Source organism: Zootoca vivipara, chromosome 13 (assembly GCF_963506605.1).
Source record: "Zootoca vivipara chromosome 13, rZooViv1.1, whole genome shotgun sequence".
In the NCBI taxonomy this organism is placed as follows: Eukaryota; Metazoa; Chordata; class Lepidosauria; order Squamata; family Lacertidae; genus Zootoca; species Zootoca vivipara.
This window is the reverse complement of record NC_083288.1, coordinates 10,848,575-10,867,516: the sequence shown is the minus strand read 5'-3', so window position 1 is coordinate 10,867,516 and position 18,942 is coordinate 10,848,575. Positions and strand designations below refer to the sequence as shown.

Sequence of the window (18,942 nt, the reverse complement as noted above, 5' to 3'; positions counted from 1 at the left end):
TGTTAGGCCTGAAAAACTAGCATGATAGAGAAGCCAGAGTACTAGGATTAATTGAAATACTCAGGTTGTGATCCCTCCTCCACCACTGGCAGATCTTGGGGAAGTTTGCAATCTCATCTTAACGTACCTCTGTTTGTGATAGCCTAAAATATGCTCTTCTGGGTGACCTAAAGAGCACCAGGACTGAAATTTAAGAAAAGCATGCCTTCTGCTTATTCGCCCTGCAAGTTACAGGACAAAGGTTGGTGTGACAAATCTGTAGGCTGAGTTGAGCTTGTGACAAAGCAATCATGTGACTGCTTCAAAGCACTTAATTAAGAGACTTTGGGGTGAAGTGATAAACATTGCTCATCATTTCTATGCCATCTTTTGACCATGCAGTCCCTATGACAGCTTACGAACAATAATTTGAACCCACTTGACAAATCTCAAAAGTCAAGACATTTAAACAAATGATAAAGCAGAACACAGGGGGAGGGAATCAGATTAAAACAAGAGTTCAACCAAGTGCTACTAAATGCTTAGGTAAACAGAACAGGTTGACACCAAAGTGATGGTCATATATGAACCTGATGGACAGTTTTGGAGAAATTCAATAAACAGGGTGCCAACTGAGAAGGCTTTGCCCATGTTAGCAAAGTACTTCAACTCTGCAGGTGGGACCTTTAATAAAGTCCTCAACAATTGGAGGAGTTTGTTTTAATAAATTGACATCTGATCAAGCAATGAGAAAAACTATATATGTTTTCAAAAGGAATTACACCAATTAGAATATTGATATCAAAAATAATGTTTTAATTTCTATAGATGGGTATGTCCATCAATGACATGAAGAAATAGTATTTTATATGACAACAGTGGTTTTGTATGTGCAATAACATAAACACCTTCTGTGAAAGACTGGTTAAACAAAATGTCAGAATATGCAATGATCACAGAATGATCAAAGTATTTTGGACTGAAAGAACAAAGAGAAAGAAGGATAAAATTAAGAGAAAAGTAGCCATGCTTCATCAAATATTGCATGATTAAGGCAATATTGTTTTTGCTTTATTCTGAAGAAATTCTAGGTAACATGTAAGTAGAGGTACATGTAACTAGAGGTAACATGCTAACATGTTCATTTTAGTGTGTTCAACACTGATGTATATTCCTGTATGTTTCTTTATAGTAACAAACAAAAACAAAAATGCATTCCATCAGATACCCAGGTCCTAGGCTGTTTAGGCCTTTACAGGTCAAAGCAAACACTCTGATTTGTGCTTAGAAGCAAACTTGAAGCTAGTAAAGATCTTTAAGCACACCAGTGGAACTCATCACATTCATGATTCCTGTCCTAACCTAGAAGAAGTGTGGTATTTTAGTACCCCAGAATGTAAGTCAGTGAAACTCTTCTGAGCAATTATTATAACTGTTGGATCTACAACAATGGAGGTCAAGATGACTCGACCTATGTATCGCAGTGGATAAGCTTGTTACCCCAAGGAATGTTTTCTGGACCTAAGAACACACAGAAAGGCGACAAAGCATACAGAATATGAAAAGGGCAGGCATGGAACTTATTACCAAGGGAAAAAAACAGCAAATATAACTGAAAATATGTGAGCAGCTCTGTAGACAAAACTTGCAGGAACCAAACATATAACAGCACCCAGCTAAGCATATTTACCCTTAGTGGGACTTATGTTCCAAACTTATGCCCAACTAAGTCTGTTCAATTCAACACCTTTATTGGCATATATATAAAATATAAAAACAAAGACAAAACATATAAAACATATAGGTCATTAGTATAAATAGTAACTCTACATCGTACAGAAATAATGGTGAGCAGGGGGAGGAAGAGGCACACAAGGGATCCTCAGCTATCATTGTTGAAGGCTAGATGTATTGATTTTAATTACATAAATTCTGGACAAGTAGCAGGCCATAATTCTGGTAATTTCGGGAAAGTCATCCCTCAGCAAGAGCTGGACCACTGTTTCCTTGTTGGGGAGGGTTCCAGGTCTCATAAAGGATAAGAGGGGGCCAAAATCAAAAAAATTAGAAAGGGGGCAGTCCAGAATCATGTGAGCCATAGAGTCTACCTCTTTCTGTCCACTAAGTCTGTTCAAAATTGCAACATGAGCATGAGGCAAAACAGAATTGGGAAAAGCAATCAAACACCCAAATATAAAGTTTACATAAAATATAAAGAGAGCCAGCAACAGATGTGGTGGTGGGAAGTTCTATGTTAGAGCAGCTGAGACGGGTGTAATCAGCATATAAGCAATACAGTCATACCTCTAGATACGAATGCTGCGGGTTGCATACAACACGGGTTACAAACGTGCCGAACCCAGAATTAACGGAAAGGGTTACTTCCAGGTTCGGCAGTTCGTGCATGCGCAGAAGTGTTGAATGACATCATGTGCAGAAGCGCCGAATCGTGACCCACACGTGTGCAGAAGCGTACTGCTCAAGTCGCAACCAGAGGTACCACTGTACTGAAACCTATGAGGCTTATGATGTCACCCAAAGATGTGTAGAGAGGGAATATCTTAACATCAAGAACAAGTCCTTGAGTGACCCCGGCAAACTTTAAAGGTACTTTAGTATCCACTGCAGAGAAGCAGCACATTAATTACTAGTTACACATCATTAACTTGTAAGATCCAATTACAGACGTTAAACAACGTGAGTCAGAATGGTGTAAAAAACAGAGTGCTGGACTTGCTCAGCCATGCACATCTCTCTGTGGTTTTTGGAAAAGACATCCTCTTGTGGCATAATCTAACTCTGGAGTTATTGTGAGGCTAAAAGTACATTCCTTTTTTAAAAACCAACTTGATAATTTTACATTATTTCGATAAGTCCTACAATAATTACACAAAACAAAAAACAAGAAGATCTTTATTCTGCTACATATTGGAAGTGCCTACACTTTCTTTCTTTCTTTTTTTAAAGCTAAATAGCAACAGAGCATAACAGGTAAGCAACAGAGGCACCAGGAAGTCAGAATATAAAGGACTAATGAACATCAATAAGGAACAACATTAACAAGGAAAATGTAGCAGCATCACAATCCATCACATAAGGGCATACAAAATAAAAATAGTTTTAAGGTCTTGCATATGACAAGTGGTAGAATCTATATACTGTAACTCAGAAAAGATAACCACCATTCCAGGAAATAATATACAAGTATCCAATTAAGGGATCCCTTGATTCATGATTACATATTTGACTGCAACAAGAAGTAAGGCAATCAAGGCTCCTAATATAATGCCTATAGATTCAAATAGCACTCCAAAATCTGTAATGTTCTTGATATACTGAACAACCTGAAACCATACAAGAACAGATCTTTGGATAGTTCTCTCAGCAACAGAACAATGTTCCAAGGGAATAAATCTGCGCCCCCACCCAATTTAAAGAAAAATCTAAATTAATGTGACCTAAATGTAATGGTTTGGAATGCCATCTAAAGAAAACACGAAATGCTAATTCTCTAATATTAAGAGACAAATAAAATTAAGGACATGAGATTCAAATTTTATCCCAGACCTACTCTCCTGATTAAGATCCAAACTCATGGGGCAATTTCTTCACATAATACATAATACATAATTCTTATACATAAGCTCAGTAGGCTTATGTATAAAAGACAGGGGTGTTTAAGTTATGGCTGGCCGTGGTAGGCAAGCATTAGTTTCTACTAGCTAGCTATGAAGTCCAGTCCACCTTGATAGCACAGCAATATTATTTTATTCTATAAGTACAGATATTGTCTTGATCGATTTATGCTTTCGTAGCACAAGTCTACAGGTGAAACTCGGAAAATTGGAATATCGTCAAAAAGTGCATTTATTTCAGTAATGAAACTTTTTATTTTTTATTTTTCTTTTAATTTTTACAAATGCTTTCTTTTGGAAATTCCACAGTAATAAAACAAATAGTTACAATAATACAAAAATAAACATCGCTATTACATTTCATTAACGCCCAGGACTCTCCTATTACATTTCATTAATGCCCAGGTGCTGCCCAGGACTCTCCTGCTGTGAGTCCCTGCCTCTCTCCACCTGGCCCAGGGCGGGGCCTGGAGGGCCTCATAAGGACTGCTGCCACTGCTTTGCTGCTGGTGCTGCCCAGGGGAACTTAAAACAGCACAGAGTGCTTTTTAAAATGCTTTTAAAAGGATTTTTATGTTTTTTTATTTTCTTTGGGGTGGTAGGTGGGAGGGATTTTTAGTTGGGTGTGGGAATTTGTTAAATTTTGGTATATTTGTAATTTTTACTGTTTTTGGTTTTATTGTTTTATTGTGTTTTTTGTGTTTTTCTTTTGTTCCGTTTTTTGTTGTTGTTTTTTTACAGAGGTTTTATTTTGTTTTTAAGGGGAGGGGTCAGGGCTGCCCGAGAGGGGGTCCCAACCAGCAAAATGACTGGGGCAGACTCCACAGGGGGGGATGCACTGGGACAACCGATCTCAGTGGTCACGGGTAGGAGGAGGAATTACGCTAAGACCAGACCATGTCATTACCGAGGAGGCAGGTTTAGTCGTTTGAGGACTATCCCTGCCTCCGGGTCTGGTCCTGACCGGACGGATATTGGAATCGGCAAGGGATACCCACATGACCTGAAGGTGCTGCTGTGCAATGCCAGGTCGATGATGAATAAGACCACTGTCATTCACAACCTGATTGTGGATGGAGGATTTGACCTGGCATGTGTGACAGAGGCCTGGTTGGATGAAGCAGATGTGCCTGTCCTTGCCGCTGCTTGTCCACCAGGTTTCTCTTATGCACAGCAACACAGGCCATCTGGACGCGGAGGGGGGGTTGCAGTGATTTTTAGGAAGTCATTAGTTTGCACCAGGTGTCCTATTGGTAAGACCGAGTTTTCTGAGTGCATGTTCTGGAAGTTGGGCAATAGGGCAGTACAGGATTCCTTTTGGTGTACCGACCTCCCCGCTGCACCAAGGATTCCCTGCCCGAGCTGCTTCAGGTCATGTCGGTTGTGCTCCTGGCTTGGTTGTCTTAGGGGATTTTAACATCCATGCCGACACGACCTTACAAGGAGCCGCTCGGGACTTCGTGGAAAGCATGGCCTCCATGGGGCTGTCCCTGAATAAGTCTGGCCCAACTCATAGCCGCGGACATGCCTTGGACATGGTGTTTACCTCTATGGATGTTGGTGATCTGACATTAAGTAAAAGCGAAAAAAAAGAAGTGCCATGGTCAGATCACTTTCTGGTGCAACTGGACTTCTCCGTAACCCTTCCCCTCTGCAGGGAGGTGGGACCGATTCGGATGGTCCACCCCCGCTACTTAATGGACCCAATTGGCTTCCAGAGAGTGGTAGGGGATGTTTTATCCCATGTCCATGGCCTTTCAGCTGATTCCCTGGTGGCCCGCTGGAATGCGGAATTAACCAGGGCTATTGACTGTCTGGCTCCGAAGCGCCCTCTCCGATTGCATGGAGCCCGGACAGCCCCGTGGTTTTCCCTAGAGTTGAGGACGATGAAACAGTCGTTGAGACGGCTAGAGCGCCGGTGGCGGAAAACTCATTCTGAATCAGACCGGACACGGGCTAGAGCTCAACTTCGAGCCCACCAAGTGGCAATGGTGACGGCGAAGAGGACCTTCTTCACCGTTTCTATTGCATCTGCTGAAAACAGCAGCAGGAGACTCTTTCAGGTGGTTCGCAATTTAGCGGAACCACCTGCTCCATCCGGGCCCAGTACGGGCCACATGATCTCCTGCAATGATTTTGCAATGTTTTTTGCAGATAAAGTGGCTCAGATTTGGGAAGAGGTAGACTCCATCGTGGGAGCAGGGCCGGGGCGGGGGAGTGCTAGAGTCCTGTGTGGGATCAATTCCAATCTGTTGAGGTTGACCGGGCATGTACAACTGGGGCAGCTCAGTGGCAAATCACCTGCTTGGCATGCAGAAGGTCCTCAGTTCAATTTCATGGGATCAATTTCAATCTGTTACCTCCGAGGATGTGGACAGGCTGCTTGGACGAGTGAAACCGACCACCTGTCTCCTTGACCCTTGCCCATCCTGGCTTATAAAAGCTAGCCGGGAAGGGCTGGGCGATGGGCTTCGCGGGTTGGTGAATGCTTCTCTCTGTGAGGGAGCCTTCCCAGACCCGCTGAAAGAGGCGGTTATTAAACCACTTCTTTAAAAACCGTCTTTAGATGCGGCCAATATGGCCAACTATCGCCCAGTCTCAAATCTTCCATTCCTGGGCAAGGTGATTGAGCGAGTGGTTGCTGAACAACTCCAGGCACGCCTGGAAGAAGTGGACCATTTGGATCCCTTCCAGTCGGGATTCAGGCTTCATCATGGGACTGAAACTGCCTTGGTTGCACTGGTTGATGATCTCCGGCAGGCTAGAGACAAAGGTGAGAGCTGTTTCCTACTTCTGCTGGATCTCTCAGTGGCTTTTGACACCATCGACCATAACATCCTTCTGGACCATCTAGAGGGCTTGGGAGCTAGGGGCACTGTCATACAGTGGTTCCGCTCCTTCCTCCTGGGCCGTGTTCAGAAAGTGGTGGGGGGGATGAGTGTTCAGACCCCTGGGCTCTCAATTGTGGGGTGCCTCAGGGTTCTATCTTCTCCCCCATGCTTTTTAACATCTATATGCAGCCGCTGGGAGAGATCATCAGGGGGTTTGGGCTGGGTGTTCATCAGTATGCGGATGATACCCAGCTCTACCTCTCTTTCAAATCAGAACCAGTGAAGGTCCTGTGTGAGTGTCTGGAGGCGGTTGGAGGATGGATGGCGGCTAACAGATTGAGGTTGAATCCTGACAAGACAGAGGTACTGTTTGTGGGGGACAGGAGGCGGGCGGGTGTGGAGGACTCCCTGGTCCTGAATGGGGTAACTGTGCCCCTGAAGGACCAGGTGCGCAGCCTGGGAGTCATTTTGTACTCACAGCTGTCCATGGAGGCACAGGTCAATTCTGTGTCCAGGGCAGCTGTTTATCAGCCCCATCTGGTACGCAGGCTGAGTCCCTACCTGCCATTGAGCCATTCTGCAGCAAAAAGGAATCTTGCCGGGGTGATTAAACTGCAATTCCACCAGCACTTGAAAGAGCAGCAAAGCTGGTGGGCCTTGTGCCACCTCACTGATTCTCTCTCTCTCTCTCTCTCTCTCTCTCTCTCTCACACACACACACACACACACACACACACACAGAGAGAGAGAGAGAGAGAGAGAGAGAGAGAGAGAGAGAGAGAAAGACCCATTAAAATTAATGGATTTCTGCCATCCCCACCTGAAAGTTGCTAAGAATGTCCCTTTCTTTATGAAGCATGGATTCTAATTTTGACTGGAAACTTTTCCAAAGGATATGTGGGGATCACATTTTTCTGACCTCACTTTCCCTTTTGCAAGAAATCCCCATGAAAATATTTGCACAATGTGACTTCTTTAAAGTGCAAAATTAGGCAAATCCCAACAGGTTTTCAATATGATTTTAGTATGGCTGGGCTTCTGAAAACCTTGGGTGGGCCAAATGGATTTCTGTGTGCTTTTTCTTTTCTTTTTTTCTTTTGAACAGGAAACCACCACCACCACCACCCCCACACACAATGGCACAACACAAACTGTTTATGAGGCTCCCATCTACTTTCACCCATGATTCAGCATGACCTCTCTTAGAATCCAGGTCCTTTTTAACAGGAATCAGGGGGCTACAAGAAATGCAGAAATAACACTTGTATATATTTTATCTTTTTATATTGTATTCTACATCTGAATTTGCAAGACCTTGCACAAGCTATGTACACAAGAGTTGCAGGCAACAGGCTTCTGAGATATGTTATGGTGATAGTTATCTCCTTTTCTCAAAAACTTGTCAGTAAAAGTCATTAGGATAACCGTAAGCAACTAAACGAGAATTCTTCATATAGTAAGAATACACAGAAACAACTTCAGAGACCTTGCTTCCCAAAAGCAATGATGGCAAGCATCTCTAACTTAGAATCAGTGGGCTTTCATTTTGCATTATATCAGCACCCATATCTTTTTTTAAAAATGCAGATTTTTTTTTATTAATCATTATAAATATCATTCCTAAACCATAACCTCAAAAAGCCTCATTATGGTGTACAAATGTGAGAGAACATATGTTAACAGTAACCAATTATGGCTAAATAGGACAGTTTGAGAAAGTTAACAGTTGATTTAAAAAATCCCTTCTGGTATGACAAGCCTCACTGAAAAATGTATCCATTACAATCACTACCAGAAATTCAACAAAAGTATAACTGAGTCTAGCAAAGCTGGGATACTTCTTGTCCTTTGCTTATACTTCCTCAAAGCCGTGCTCAGTGATGACACTAAGGGAGGGTCCTGCCATGTTTCCATGAGGAAAAGCATCAGCAAGATGAGAACAAGGCTTTACACTGAGGAAACTGGGTAAGCCCAGCTTAAGTTATTGAAAAGGAGCTGTAGCTCAGACACAGAGCCCATGCTTTGAATTAAAGAGACCCCATTCAACAAAAATGGGATTGGTGAGCCTTCCTCCACGTCAAAACAGTTGCACTTTCCTAGCCCGAGAAATTGGGATTCCTTCCTTCCTCGGGAGAGTTTCAATGCTATAAGACAGGGCCCCCCAAACTTACGTCACCAAGAGCCAGTGCCACCAGTGCCGATTGTGCTGCAGGCTGGAGCGCGCGGGGGCACACACCCATATGCATGCTCACACGTGATTTCCGGCGCACTTCCGGGTCGCCAGAACACTGGAAATAGCTTGTGCGCATGCGCATGGGCCTCCTCCGGCCCGGAAGTCCTCAGGAAATGACACTTGCGCATGCACATAAGCTATTTCTGATGCTCCAGTGACCCAGAAGTGGGCAGCCGCGCCGCGCCACACCCTTAACAGCGGGGGTCGCTGCGGGCTGCATAAAAGAGCCTTGCGGGCCGCATCCGGCCCCCGGGCCTTAGTTTGGGGAAGCCTGCTATAAGAGGTAAAGCAGCCTTCGCCAATCTGGCGCCCCCCAAATGCTGTCTGACAACAATTTTCATCAACTCCAATCAGCATAGTTGTTGTGGCCTAATAATAAACAAAGGGCACCAGGCTAAGGTAAAAAGCAACAAGTCTGGGCCATGGGCAGCAGTCCAGAAGCCACAGGATAAGCCAGGAATGAGCAGCTAGGCAAGACTCAAGAGCAGGGGTCGCCAAACCTTTTCAGCAGGGGGCCAGTCCACTGTCCCTCAGACCTTGTGGGGGGCCAGACTATATTTTGAAAAAAAAAAATGAACGAATCCTATGCCCCACAAATAACCCAGAGATGCATTTTAAATAAAAGGACACAATCTACTCATGTAAAAACACCAGGCAGGCCCCACAAACAACCCAGAGATGCATTTTAAATAAAAGGACACATTCTACTCATGTAAAAACATGCTGATTCCCGGACCGTCCACGGGCCGGATTGAAAAGGCGATTGGGCTGCATCCGGCCCTCGGGCCTTAGTTTGGGGACCCTGCTCAAGAGCAAGGCAGGATCAAGGACAACGGCCAGGGAAAGGATCTAGGCCTGCAGTGTAGCAAGAAGAAAGAAGCTGGGGTCTGCAAGAAGGATGCATTTTTACTCAATATGATAACAGTGAACATTTCTTGGCACTAAGCTTACATTATTCCATCCACCCATCCCTTTTTGGCTGAATAGCAGATAACTTTCGGAACCATTCCTAATGCAAGAAGCTAGAACAAAAACACATTTTAATGGTTTTGTTGCTGAAGTAGTTTAATCTCTTGATTCTATGTGATTTACACCATACTTAAATCCATTTAGCTTGCTAATAATATAATTGCATTTTCTATTTACATTATTTTGTTGTGACATGCCATTTATGATTGAGCTGGTATTTAATTAGGAAATATTTATTTAGACTTCTTTTTAGAAACATTATTAATAAAGTACAATTGAAAAACAGCATGTCAGCTCTCAAAAGAAATAGGCTTAATTATGGTAATTTATTTTTATTCATTTTTAAAAAAATAGCTTTGTAGCTTGATGGTCTAATCTACAACACACATACCTAAGGTACATGAAAAGCCTCAAACGTCAACAGAAGAAATATTGAAATCCACAATATACATATGAGTTTTTAACCTTCTCACTCTGCATGGAATTCTATAGCTGACAATATAATTGAGAGCTATCTTGTGTTTGAGGTTTCTTTTGGGGGGGGGAGGCATTGCTGTGGCATTCCATCCCATCTTTCTATAACAATATACCTTACACACCGTATCAAAATATCAACAATGCAATCAAAATTATGAAAACAAAGTTACACCAAAATATTAAAAGCAGCAGCCTAGAGTAAAAGCCAGTGTCAAAAATCAGTTTCTCAAAAATGTCTACTGGAATATTACCATTTTTACAGACACTAGAGTGAGGAAGAAGTGAACAATCCCATGATTAAGGGATCCCCAGCTTTACATCTGCACTGGTGACTGAAAGGGACAAATTAAGGCATTCAGGAGAAAGCCTTCTGCGAATTTTCTCCTATTTACTGAATTGAACAGGAGCTGGGCAACAGTGTATCCATGCAGTCTAATATTTGCTTCTGGCTTTTCTGCAGTATAAGGTTTCCGCATTGTGTAAGGTTCAATAACTGAGTGGCCTCTGAGCCAAATCTGGCTCTCTAGTTGTACTAAAGGTGAAAGAAGGGTATGGGGGCAGTGATAACAATGTTAATGATACTTTCTGGCAGGCTACTTGGTTGTGGGGCAGCAAATTTGCCCCACTATCCTGTACTCCTCAAGTTTCACCACAAGGCTTTTTATTGCTGACCACAGCAGGATAATTTTTATTGATTTTAAATAAAACAAACATCCAACCATTGCAGATTAAGCTAAGTGTTCCTGCCCCCCTCCAGAAGCTGACGCATATGCTGGACACTAACCGGTTACTATCTAATACTGCAATGAGTGGCCTTTGGTGTTAAAATGTTTTAAGTGCTACAGTGCTATTGATTTAAATAGTTCAAGACATGTAACAATCCATTTCTAAACAGCAAGACCACTCCAAACATAGCTCAGGTTCTAAGTCTGCTTATTCTGCAAGCCTTAATGAGCCTTATTCTGTTGTATCTAAAAATCACAATTATGAAACAATAGTAGTGCTTGCCGTCGTACAAAATCTTAACTGGGGAAAACACACAAAATTATTGAAGGATGCTTAGGCCTAAAAACAAATTAGGAGACTCAACAGGTAAAGGTACCCCTGACCATTAGGTCCAGTTGCGGACGACTCTGGGGTTGCAGCACTCTATAGGCCGAGGGAGCCGGCGTTTGTCCGCAGACAGCTTCCGGGTCATGTGGCCAGCATGACTAAGCCGCTTCTGGTGAACCAGAGCAGCGCACGGAAATGCCGTTTGACTTCCCGCCAGAGCGTAATCCAAAACATCTGGAGGGCCAAAGTTTGGGGATGCCTGGGCTAGGCTCTTTTTAATGCACAACTGCCTATTTCTCACAAATGATTTTAGTCCTAGAAGTAGTCTAATAAACTTCAGGCTAAGTTGTAAAATATGAACACAAAAATCAAAGATCTGGGATTCTGCTTTTAATTTCTGCATTCTTGTGTACCATTAGAAACTTAAACTTATAACATACATGGTATTGCTTTTCATTTGTGGGGATATACTGCTGATCACCAGGCACCAGAGATAAGGGAACACATAGTAGTAGTAGTAGTAGTAGTAGTAGTAGTAGGGAATCAAGAGATAAAAGGAACAACTGGCAAGTTTGGCCTTGGAGTTCAAAATGAAGCAGGGCAAAGGCTAATAGAGTTCTGTCAAGAGAACAAGCTGGTCACCACAAACACTCTCTTCCAACAACACAAGAGATGACTCTACACATGGATATCACCAAATAGGCAGCATCGAAATCAGATTGATTATATTCTCTGCAGCCAAAGATGGAGAAGCTCTATACAGTCAGCATAGACCTGGAGCTGACTGTAACTCAGATCATCAGCTTCTTACAGCAAAATTCCAGCTTAAACTGAAGAAAGTAGGAAAAACCACTGGGCCAGTAAGATACAATCTGAATCAAATCCCTTATGAATACACAGTGGAAGTGAGGAACAGGTTTAAGGATTTAGATTTGGTGGACAGAGTGCCTGAAGAACTATGGATGGAGGCTCGTAACATTATACAGGAGGCAGCAACGAAAACCATCCCAAGGAAAAGGAAATGCAAGAAAGCAAAATGGCTGTCCAACGAGGCCTTACAAATAGCGGAGGAGAGGAGGCAAGCAAAATGCAAGGGAGATAGGGAAAGATACAGGAAACTGAATGCAGATTTCCAAAAAACAGCAAGGAGAGACAAGAGGGTCTTCTTAAATGAGCAATGCAAAGAAATAGAGGAAAACAATAGAATGGGGAAAACCAGAGATCTGTTCAAGAAAATTGGAGATATGAAAGGAACATTTCGTACAAAGATTACCATAATCAAGGACAAAAGTGGTAAGGACCTAACAGAAGCAGAAGACATCAAGAAGAGGTGGCAAGAATACACAGAGGAATTATACCAGAAAGATATGGAGGTCTCGTACACCCCAGGTAGTGTGGTTGCTGACCTTGAGCCAGACATCTTGGAGAGGGAAGTCAAATGGGCCTTAGAAAGCACTGCTAATAACAAGGCCAGTGGAAGTGATGATATTCCAGCTGAACTATTTAAAATTTTAAAAGATGATGCTGTTAAGGTGCTACACCCAATATGCCAGCAAGTTTGGAAAACTCAGCAATGGCCAGAGGATTGGAGATGATCAGTCTACATCCCAATTCCAAAGAAGGGCAGTGCCAAAGAATGCTCCAACTACTGCACAATTGTGCTCATTTCACACGCTAGCAAGGTTATGCTTAAAATTCTACAAGGCAGGCTTAGGCAGTATGTGGACCGAGAACTCCCAGAAGTGCAAGCTGGATTTCGAAGGGGCAGAGGAACCAGAGACCAAATAGCAAACATGTGCTGGATTATGGAGAAAGCTAGAGAGTTCCAGAAAAACGTCTACTTCTGCTTCATTGACTATGCAAAAGCCTTTGACTGTGTCGACCACAGCAAACTTTGGCAAGTTCTTAAAGAAATGGGAGTGCCTGATCACCTCATCTGTCTCCTGAGAAATCTCTATGTGGGACAAGAAGCTACAGTTAGAACTGGATATGGAACAACTGATTGGTTCAAAATTGGGAAAGGAGTACGACAAGGTTGTATATTGTCTCCCTGCTTATTTAACTTATATGCAGAATTCATCATGTGAAAGGCTGGACTAGATGAATCCCAAACCGGAATTAAGATTGCCGGAAGAAATATCAACAACCTCAGATATGCAGATGACACAACCTTGATGGCAGAAAGCGAGGAGGAATTAAAGAACCTTTTAATGAGGGTGAAAGAGGAGAGCGCAAAATATGGTCTGAAGCTCAACATCAAAAAAACCAAGATCATGGCCACTGGTCCCATCACCTCCTGGCAAATAGAAGGGGAAGAAATGGAGGCAGTGAGAGATTTTACTTTCTTGGGCTCCTTGATCACTGCAGATGGTGACAGCAGTCGCGAAATTAAAAGACGCCTGCTTCTTGGGAGAAAAGCAATGACAAACCTAGACAGCATCTTAAAAAGCAGAGACATCACCTTGCCGACAAAGGTCCGTATAGTTAAAGCTATGGTTTTCCCAGTAGTGATGTATGGAAGTGAGAGCTGGACCATAAAGAAGGCTGATCGCAGAAGAATTGATGCTTTTGAATTATGGTGCTGGAGGAGACTCTTGAGAGTCCCATGGACTGCAAGATCAAACCTATCCATTCTTAAGGAAATCAGCCCTGAGTGCTCCCTGGAAGGACAGATCGTGAAGCTGAGGCTCCAATACTTTGGCCACCTCATGAGAAGAGAATAATCCTTGGAAAAGACCCTGATGTTGGGAAAGATTGAGGGCACTAGGAGAAGGGGACGACAGAGGACAAGATGGTTGGACAGTGTTCTCGAAGCTACGAACATGAGTTTGACCAAACTGTGGGAGGCAGTGCAAGACAGGAGTGCCTGGCGTGCTATGGTCCATGGGGTCACGAAGAGTCGGACACGACTAAACGACTAAACAACAACAGTAGTAGTAATTTTATTATTTATGGCCCATCGTTCTGGCTGGGTTTCCCAAGCCACTCTGGGCGGCTTACATCCATCCATCTTATGTATTCTGCCCTGAAGAAATCAATTCTCTTAATATTTCAGTTTCAGCTAAAAGCTGCACTTTCAAATTATGGCATAAAGAAGAAATAAACACCCATTAATAAATACCCAAGAACTGTTCACTCATATGTGACAGTCTTGCAAAATAAATCCACAAAACCTCTCAGACAACAAAAACTTTTGCTAATCGTACATACAATATACATTTCAGGGGTATGTAATGTTGCGTAACTCTTGTTAAGCCTGTTGTAACAAACACAGCATAGAGTCTTGCAGTACATTTAACAGAAAAATTTCAGCACGGGCTTTTGAGTTTTTTTTTTTTTGTGGGCCAAAAAAACACTTCATCAGGTGCATAATACAGTAATCTTAGTAGGTTTTTGTAGTACATTTAAAGTTGGCTCTGAAGTGAATACAGATGATGGCTTTCAGCTAATAACTGGTTCTTTGTCCCAGCCTCCAAGATACTGTAAAATGGGAATGAACAGTCTTTGACAAGCTTCTAGTGAGTGATGGTTTAGGTGACTTAATGGAATCTCTATTTCAGAAAATGTGTACCTCTGACAATCTGCCCAGGACTACTGATTTGTTCTCTTGGTGATTACTAGCTAGTGTATCTCAAAGGAACCTCTATATGCAGAAGCTCTATACCCTTGAGTATGGTATACTGGGGGTTTACAAAGACTGTGGTTAAGGATCCTACCTAGATGGCTTTTCAAACAGATTTTTGACAAATTCATGGAGACAAAAATTCACAGTGACTTAACGGAACCTATTTAGGGGACTCTCCCAAAGTAACAGACTCTGGTTCCCTGCTACTGATTCCCATTTGACACTTACATACGGTTTAGCTCTGACAGTTTGCCAGGGTGAAGCAAACTGGTCCTGAACATAAATAAGACAAATAACTCTTCTGGTGACTTGGCAGCTCCAGGCATGGTGCAGACACTCCAGACACTGCAGGTACAGCAAGTAGCCCTACAAACTGAAGTACAAACATTGAAAGCTAGGATCTCCATGACAGCAGTACAGTAGTACCTCGGGTTACGAACATGATCCATTCCAGGACGCAGTTCGTAACCCGAAATGGTCGTAACCTGAAGCGCCATTTTGCGCATGCAGAGTGCCCAAACTGCGGGAGGCAGTGGAAGACAGAAGTGCCTGACGTGCTATGGTCCATGGTGTCACGAAGAGTCGGACACGACTAAACGACTAAACAACAACAACAAATTAGATCAACATCTTGATGTTCAGGAGGACATGCAACTCCACTGCCTCAGATACAACCTTTCCACCTTCAGTGCTTAGAATTTGCCCCTCCACAAGTCCTGGTGGTTTATTTGGAAGGGATATCCTGGACAGAAAACAAGTCTTGAATTTTCTGGAAGGAGAGATAGAGGCACGGACAGGCCTTACTTAGGGTGTAAGTATTGAGCCATATCATGGTCTGAGCTATAGAAGAACAGGACTATGCTCTGCCGGAAAAAACCTTCTCCAAGACAGCATGATGACCCATGTCTATTGTAGTGTGCTCAGTTTTCTAACAATCCACCCTAAGGACCAACTTACACAACACTGTTAAATGCTGAAAAATATCACTTGCGTTCTGAATGCCAACATGACAAAACTGTGTATGAAACAATTCTACCTTCCAAGGAAAGAGACAGAACACTGAATTTGTTTGACTTAGGGGATTTACTGCCTCTGTTTTTCTCAATTTTTGGTGAGATGAGGGTTGGTTAACATATCTGGAGGCACATTTACATATGTACAAAGCACATTTATGTAACAAATGAATTATTTAGTAGAATCCCAGCTTTCATTTTATATATTTGGTAACCCTCGGGGATTGAAGTGGCATTATCTGAGAGCCTGATGGGAAAAACACAAAATAAAATCCAAATGACATCCAAGCTCATTATGTTTTTTAAAACCTCAGAAATCTTTGAATCTGTCAGGACTTCTCAAACACTGACTCATTTGTATCACAAAACTATACATCCTGTTCTATAACATCTATATGTCAAGGTCTATAATACAACTGTATCAAAGCTTAAGATACTGACCATAGCTAAATTATACTATATATTCTTAGAATTCTTTTTGACTCTGAGAGACTACTGCAAAGGAACTGCATTAAACAAAACACAATCGTTCCATAACTCACCATGCCTGCTATTAAAAGTATTCTTGTTTCTGAAGGAACAAAAGGAGGAGACACTTTCACTCCTACAGGAATTACAGCCTAAAATGATTCTAAAAATATGCAGCTAATGTGGAATATCACAAGACAGAAGTCAGGCGTATGGACAGCTTTCGCAAGTTACTCCATTAAAAGACTCAAGCCAAAAATAAACCTGCCACTGCATGCTATATTTATTCAAAGAAACCAAGTAAATGTTGAAATTAACTCTTAAAGTTATGAGATTCAACCTCCATATATATATATATATATATATATATATATATATATATACACACACACACACACACACACACACACACACACACACACAGAGAGAGAGAGAGGGGGGGGGAAAGGGAGAGTACCTGACCACAAGACCCTCTAGCTAGCTGATCAATTCTATTTAAAGAACTCTTCTCTCTTGGTTTATAGGCTGGTGATTCTTAGGTTACAAACCCAGTAAATTCAATTTGTGGAACATGCATGCACGGGCAAACTCATATATTCAACCCTTCTAACAAAAATCGGAAATGGATCATTGGATACTTAATATTTATAAGCACAGCCCAATGCAAAATACTGTAGTCAAAATCATTGTTTAACAATATCATGTTTTCCTGCTTTTAAAAGCTTGTCTTGGTTTTCCATTATAAAACTCAATTACAACAAAAATGGCAATTACTGGAGCCTTTTTTCACTTCCCTCTCTTGCATCCTGCAGGGGAGAGGAAAGCATTTTGTCTGGGCCTACAAAAGGCTTCAGTACTGACCACTACAAGGCCACCGCAGAATAGCTTCACAGCCACCCTGAACCAGTACAGAGTGCCCATTATAAAACGGAACAGTGCAAAATCAGTAAAATGCATATCGGCACAAAACTTGGATCCACTATCACTGTCTACCTGGAGAGACAACCAGAATGACTGTCCTACCTATCACTCATCTCCACTTAACAGAGATGCCGGAATATCCACCAAGGTTTCACTAGTACCACAGGGGTACAAAGAGTAAGGATGAATTCTTCACTCACCCAAGAAAGCAGAGCCTTGGAATCCAGATCTTATACCAACGAAGTTCTGTCTAACTCTGACATTCATTAGACAAAGTTGTCAAACTCAGAGCTTTTGGAGGTCCTGCAGCCCTGATCCTCTGACCTGCAGCCTGTCCTACCATCTCACCTAACTGCTGCCATTAGTAGGTTCCATACATCTAGGTCTGATGATATTTTTCTCTCCCTCTTGTCCCCTCCATGGTCAAGGCACGATGCTGCTGCTGTAGCTGCACTTACTGAGGAAAGTAATAATCCAGCACATGGGTTATGGCACACCACATAGATATATTCTGCTCCCCCATGTAAGTGGCCTGCCTTGACCTTTTTTCTTACGGAAATTAATACTTCAAAGCAATCAGAAGAACAAGTTGGGGAAGTGTATTTACATAAAACAAATAAAATATGCACCGTTGACAAAGCCTGCCAAGCCTGTTAAATCAGATCCCTTGAAAATATTGTTTTCTTTTTTGTTTCTCCAATACAGAAAGCAAGGTGTGTGTGTGTGTGTGCTTTAATCTTGTACACAAGAGCAAATTGCTTCCTGCCTTACATAACCAACTATGACTCTACTGAAAGATACAGGGATTCCCACTGCGTTGCAGAACTTGCTAGAATGCTTTCTTGTCAGTGTTGTAAATAAAAATCACTTCTACTGTAGGGGGGGAAATCATATTTGTTCACAAGAGGTAGAGATAATATGGATCAGAGCATACATATAAAGAACCAAGCAGAAACTCTTCCTAAAGAAATTCGGCTAAATGGGGCCTGTGAAGTGGGAGTGTAGCGGTTAAAGTATTCAACCAGGGCCTGGGAGATAAGGATTCAAATCCTCACTCAACCATGAAGCTCAGTGGGTGACTTGACCTTGAGCCAGTGTCTTAGCCTCCTCTACATCACAAGAAACTGAGTGGTGGTGGACTATATCCACTACCATGTACCCCTTGGAGGAAAAGTGGGATATAAATGTAATAATATATAAATAAAGCTGAGTCCTCACATGATACATTCAAAGTCCTCAATATATACTGTAAAAATACACAACCCTCTTAAAATTGTCTAGCAAATTTGTGGTACCCTGGGTAGAATGTGGCAAACAAGCCATATACTCAGGCCATATACCAAGGGTTTAATGAAACTCTAGTTTGTGGCCAGCAAGGAGCCAAAAATTGGGCTTATCAAGCCTTGACTGAAAGTCATGGCTGATTTGTCACATACAACAGAGTGAACTTTAATTTTGACATGTTTGTGCTAGGCATTTTACTTTTGTATTCCTTTCTTACAAAATCAATGATCAGCAGCATGCCCAAGTCTGAAAAACAGGTTATATGCCTCATCCAGAAACCTATTGCATATTTCTGTCTACACCAGGACCCATTGGTGGCAGCTACCTTTCCCCCAAAAGAGTGATATAGCATCATTCCCATAGGGGTATTTTGTCCCATATTAGAAGGGAATGCTACAGGGCAGTCTAGCATTTATCAGAAGCAGCCATAAGGATTTTTTCTCTATTGAGAAAG

General features: G+C 42.3%; 1 protein-coding gene across 14 annotated transcripts in view; it reads right to left on the bottom strand.

The window, feature by feature from the left end:
- The window catches only part of TANC2 (tetratricopeptide repeat, ankyrin repeat and coiled-coil containing 2), a 196,449-nt gene that overhangs the window by 84,399 nt on the left and 93,108 nt on the right, over positions 1 to 18,942 (bottom strand). The window contains exon 1 of one of the 14 annotated variants that reach the window (XM_035136419.2): positions 16,358 to 16,644. The exons of the other annotated variants lie outside the window; for them this stretch is intronic. The gene's annotated coding sequence lies outside the window, so the exon portion shown is untranslated. Of the gene's footprint in view, positions 1 to 16,357; positions 16,645 to 18,942 lie in introns of those variants that run through there. 14 annotated transcript variants of the gene reach the window in all.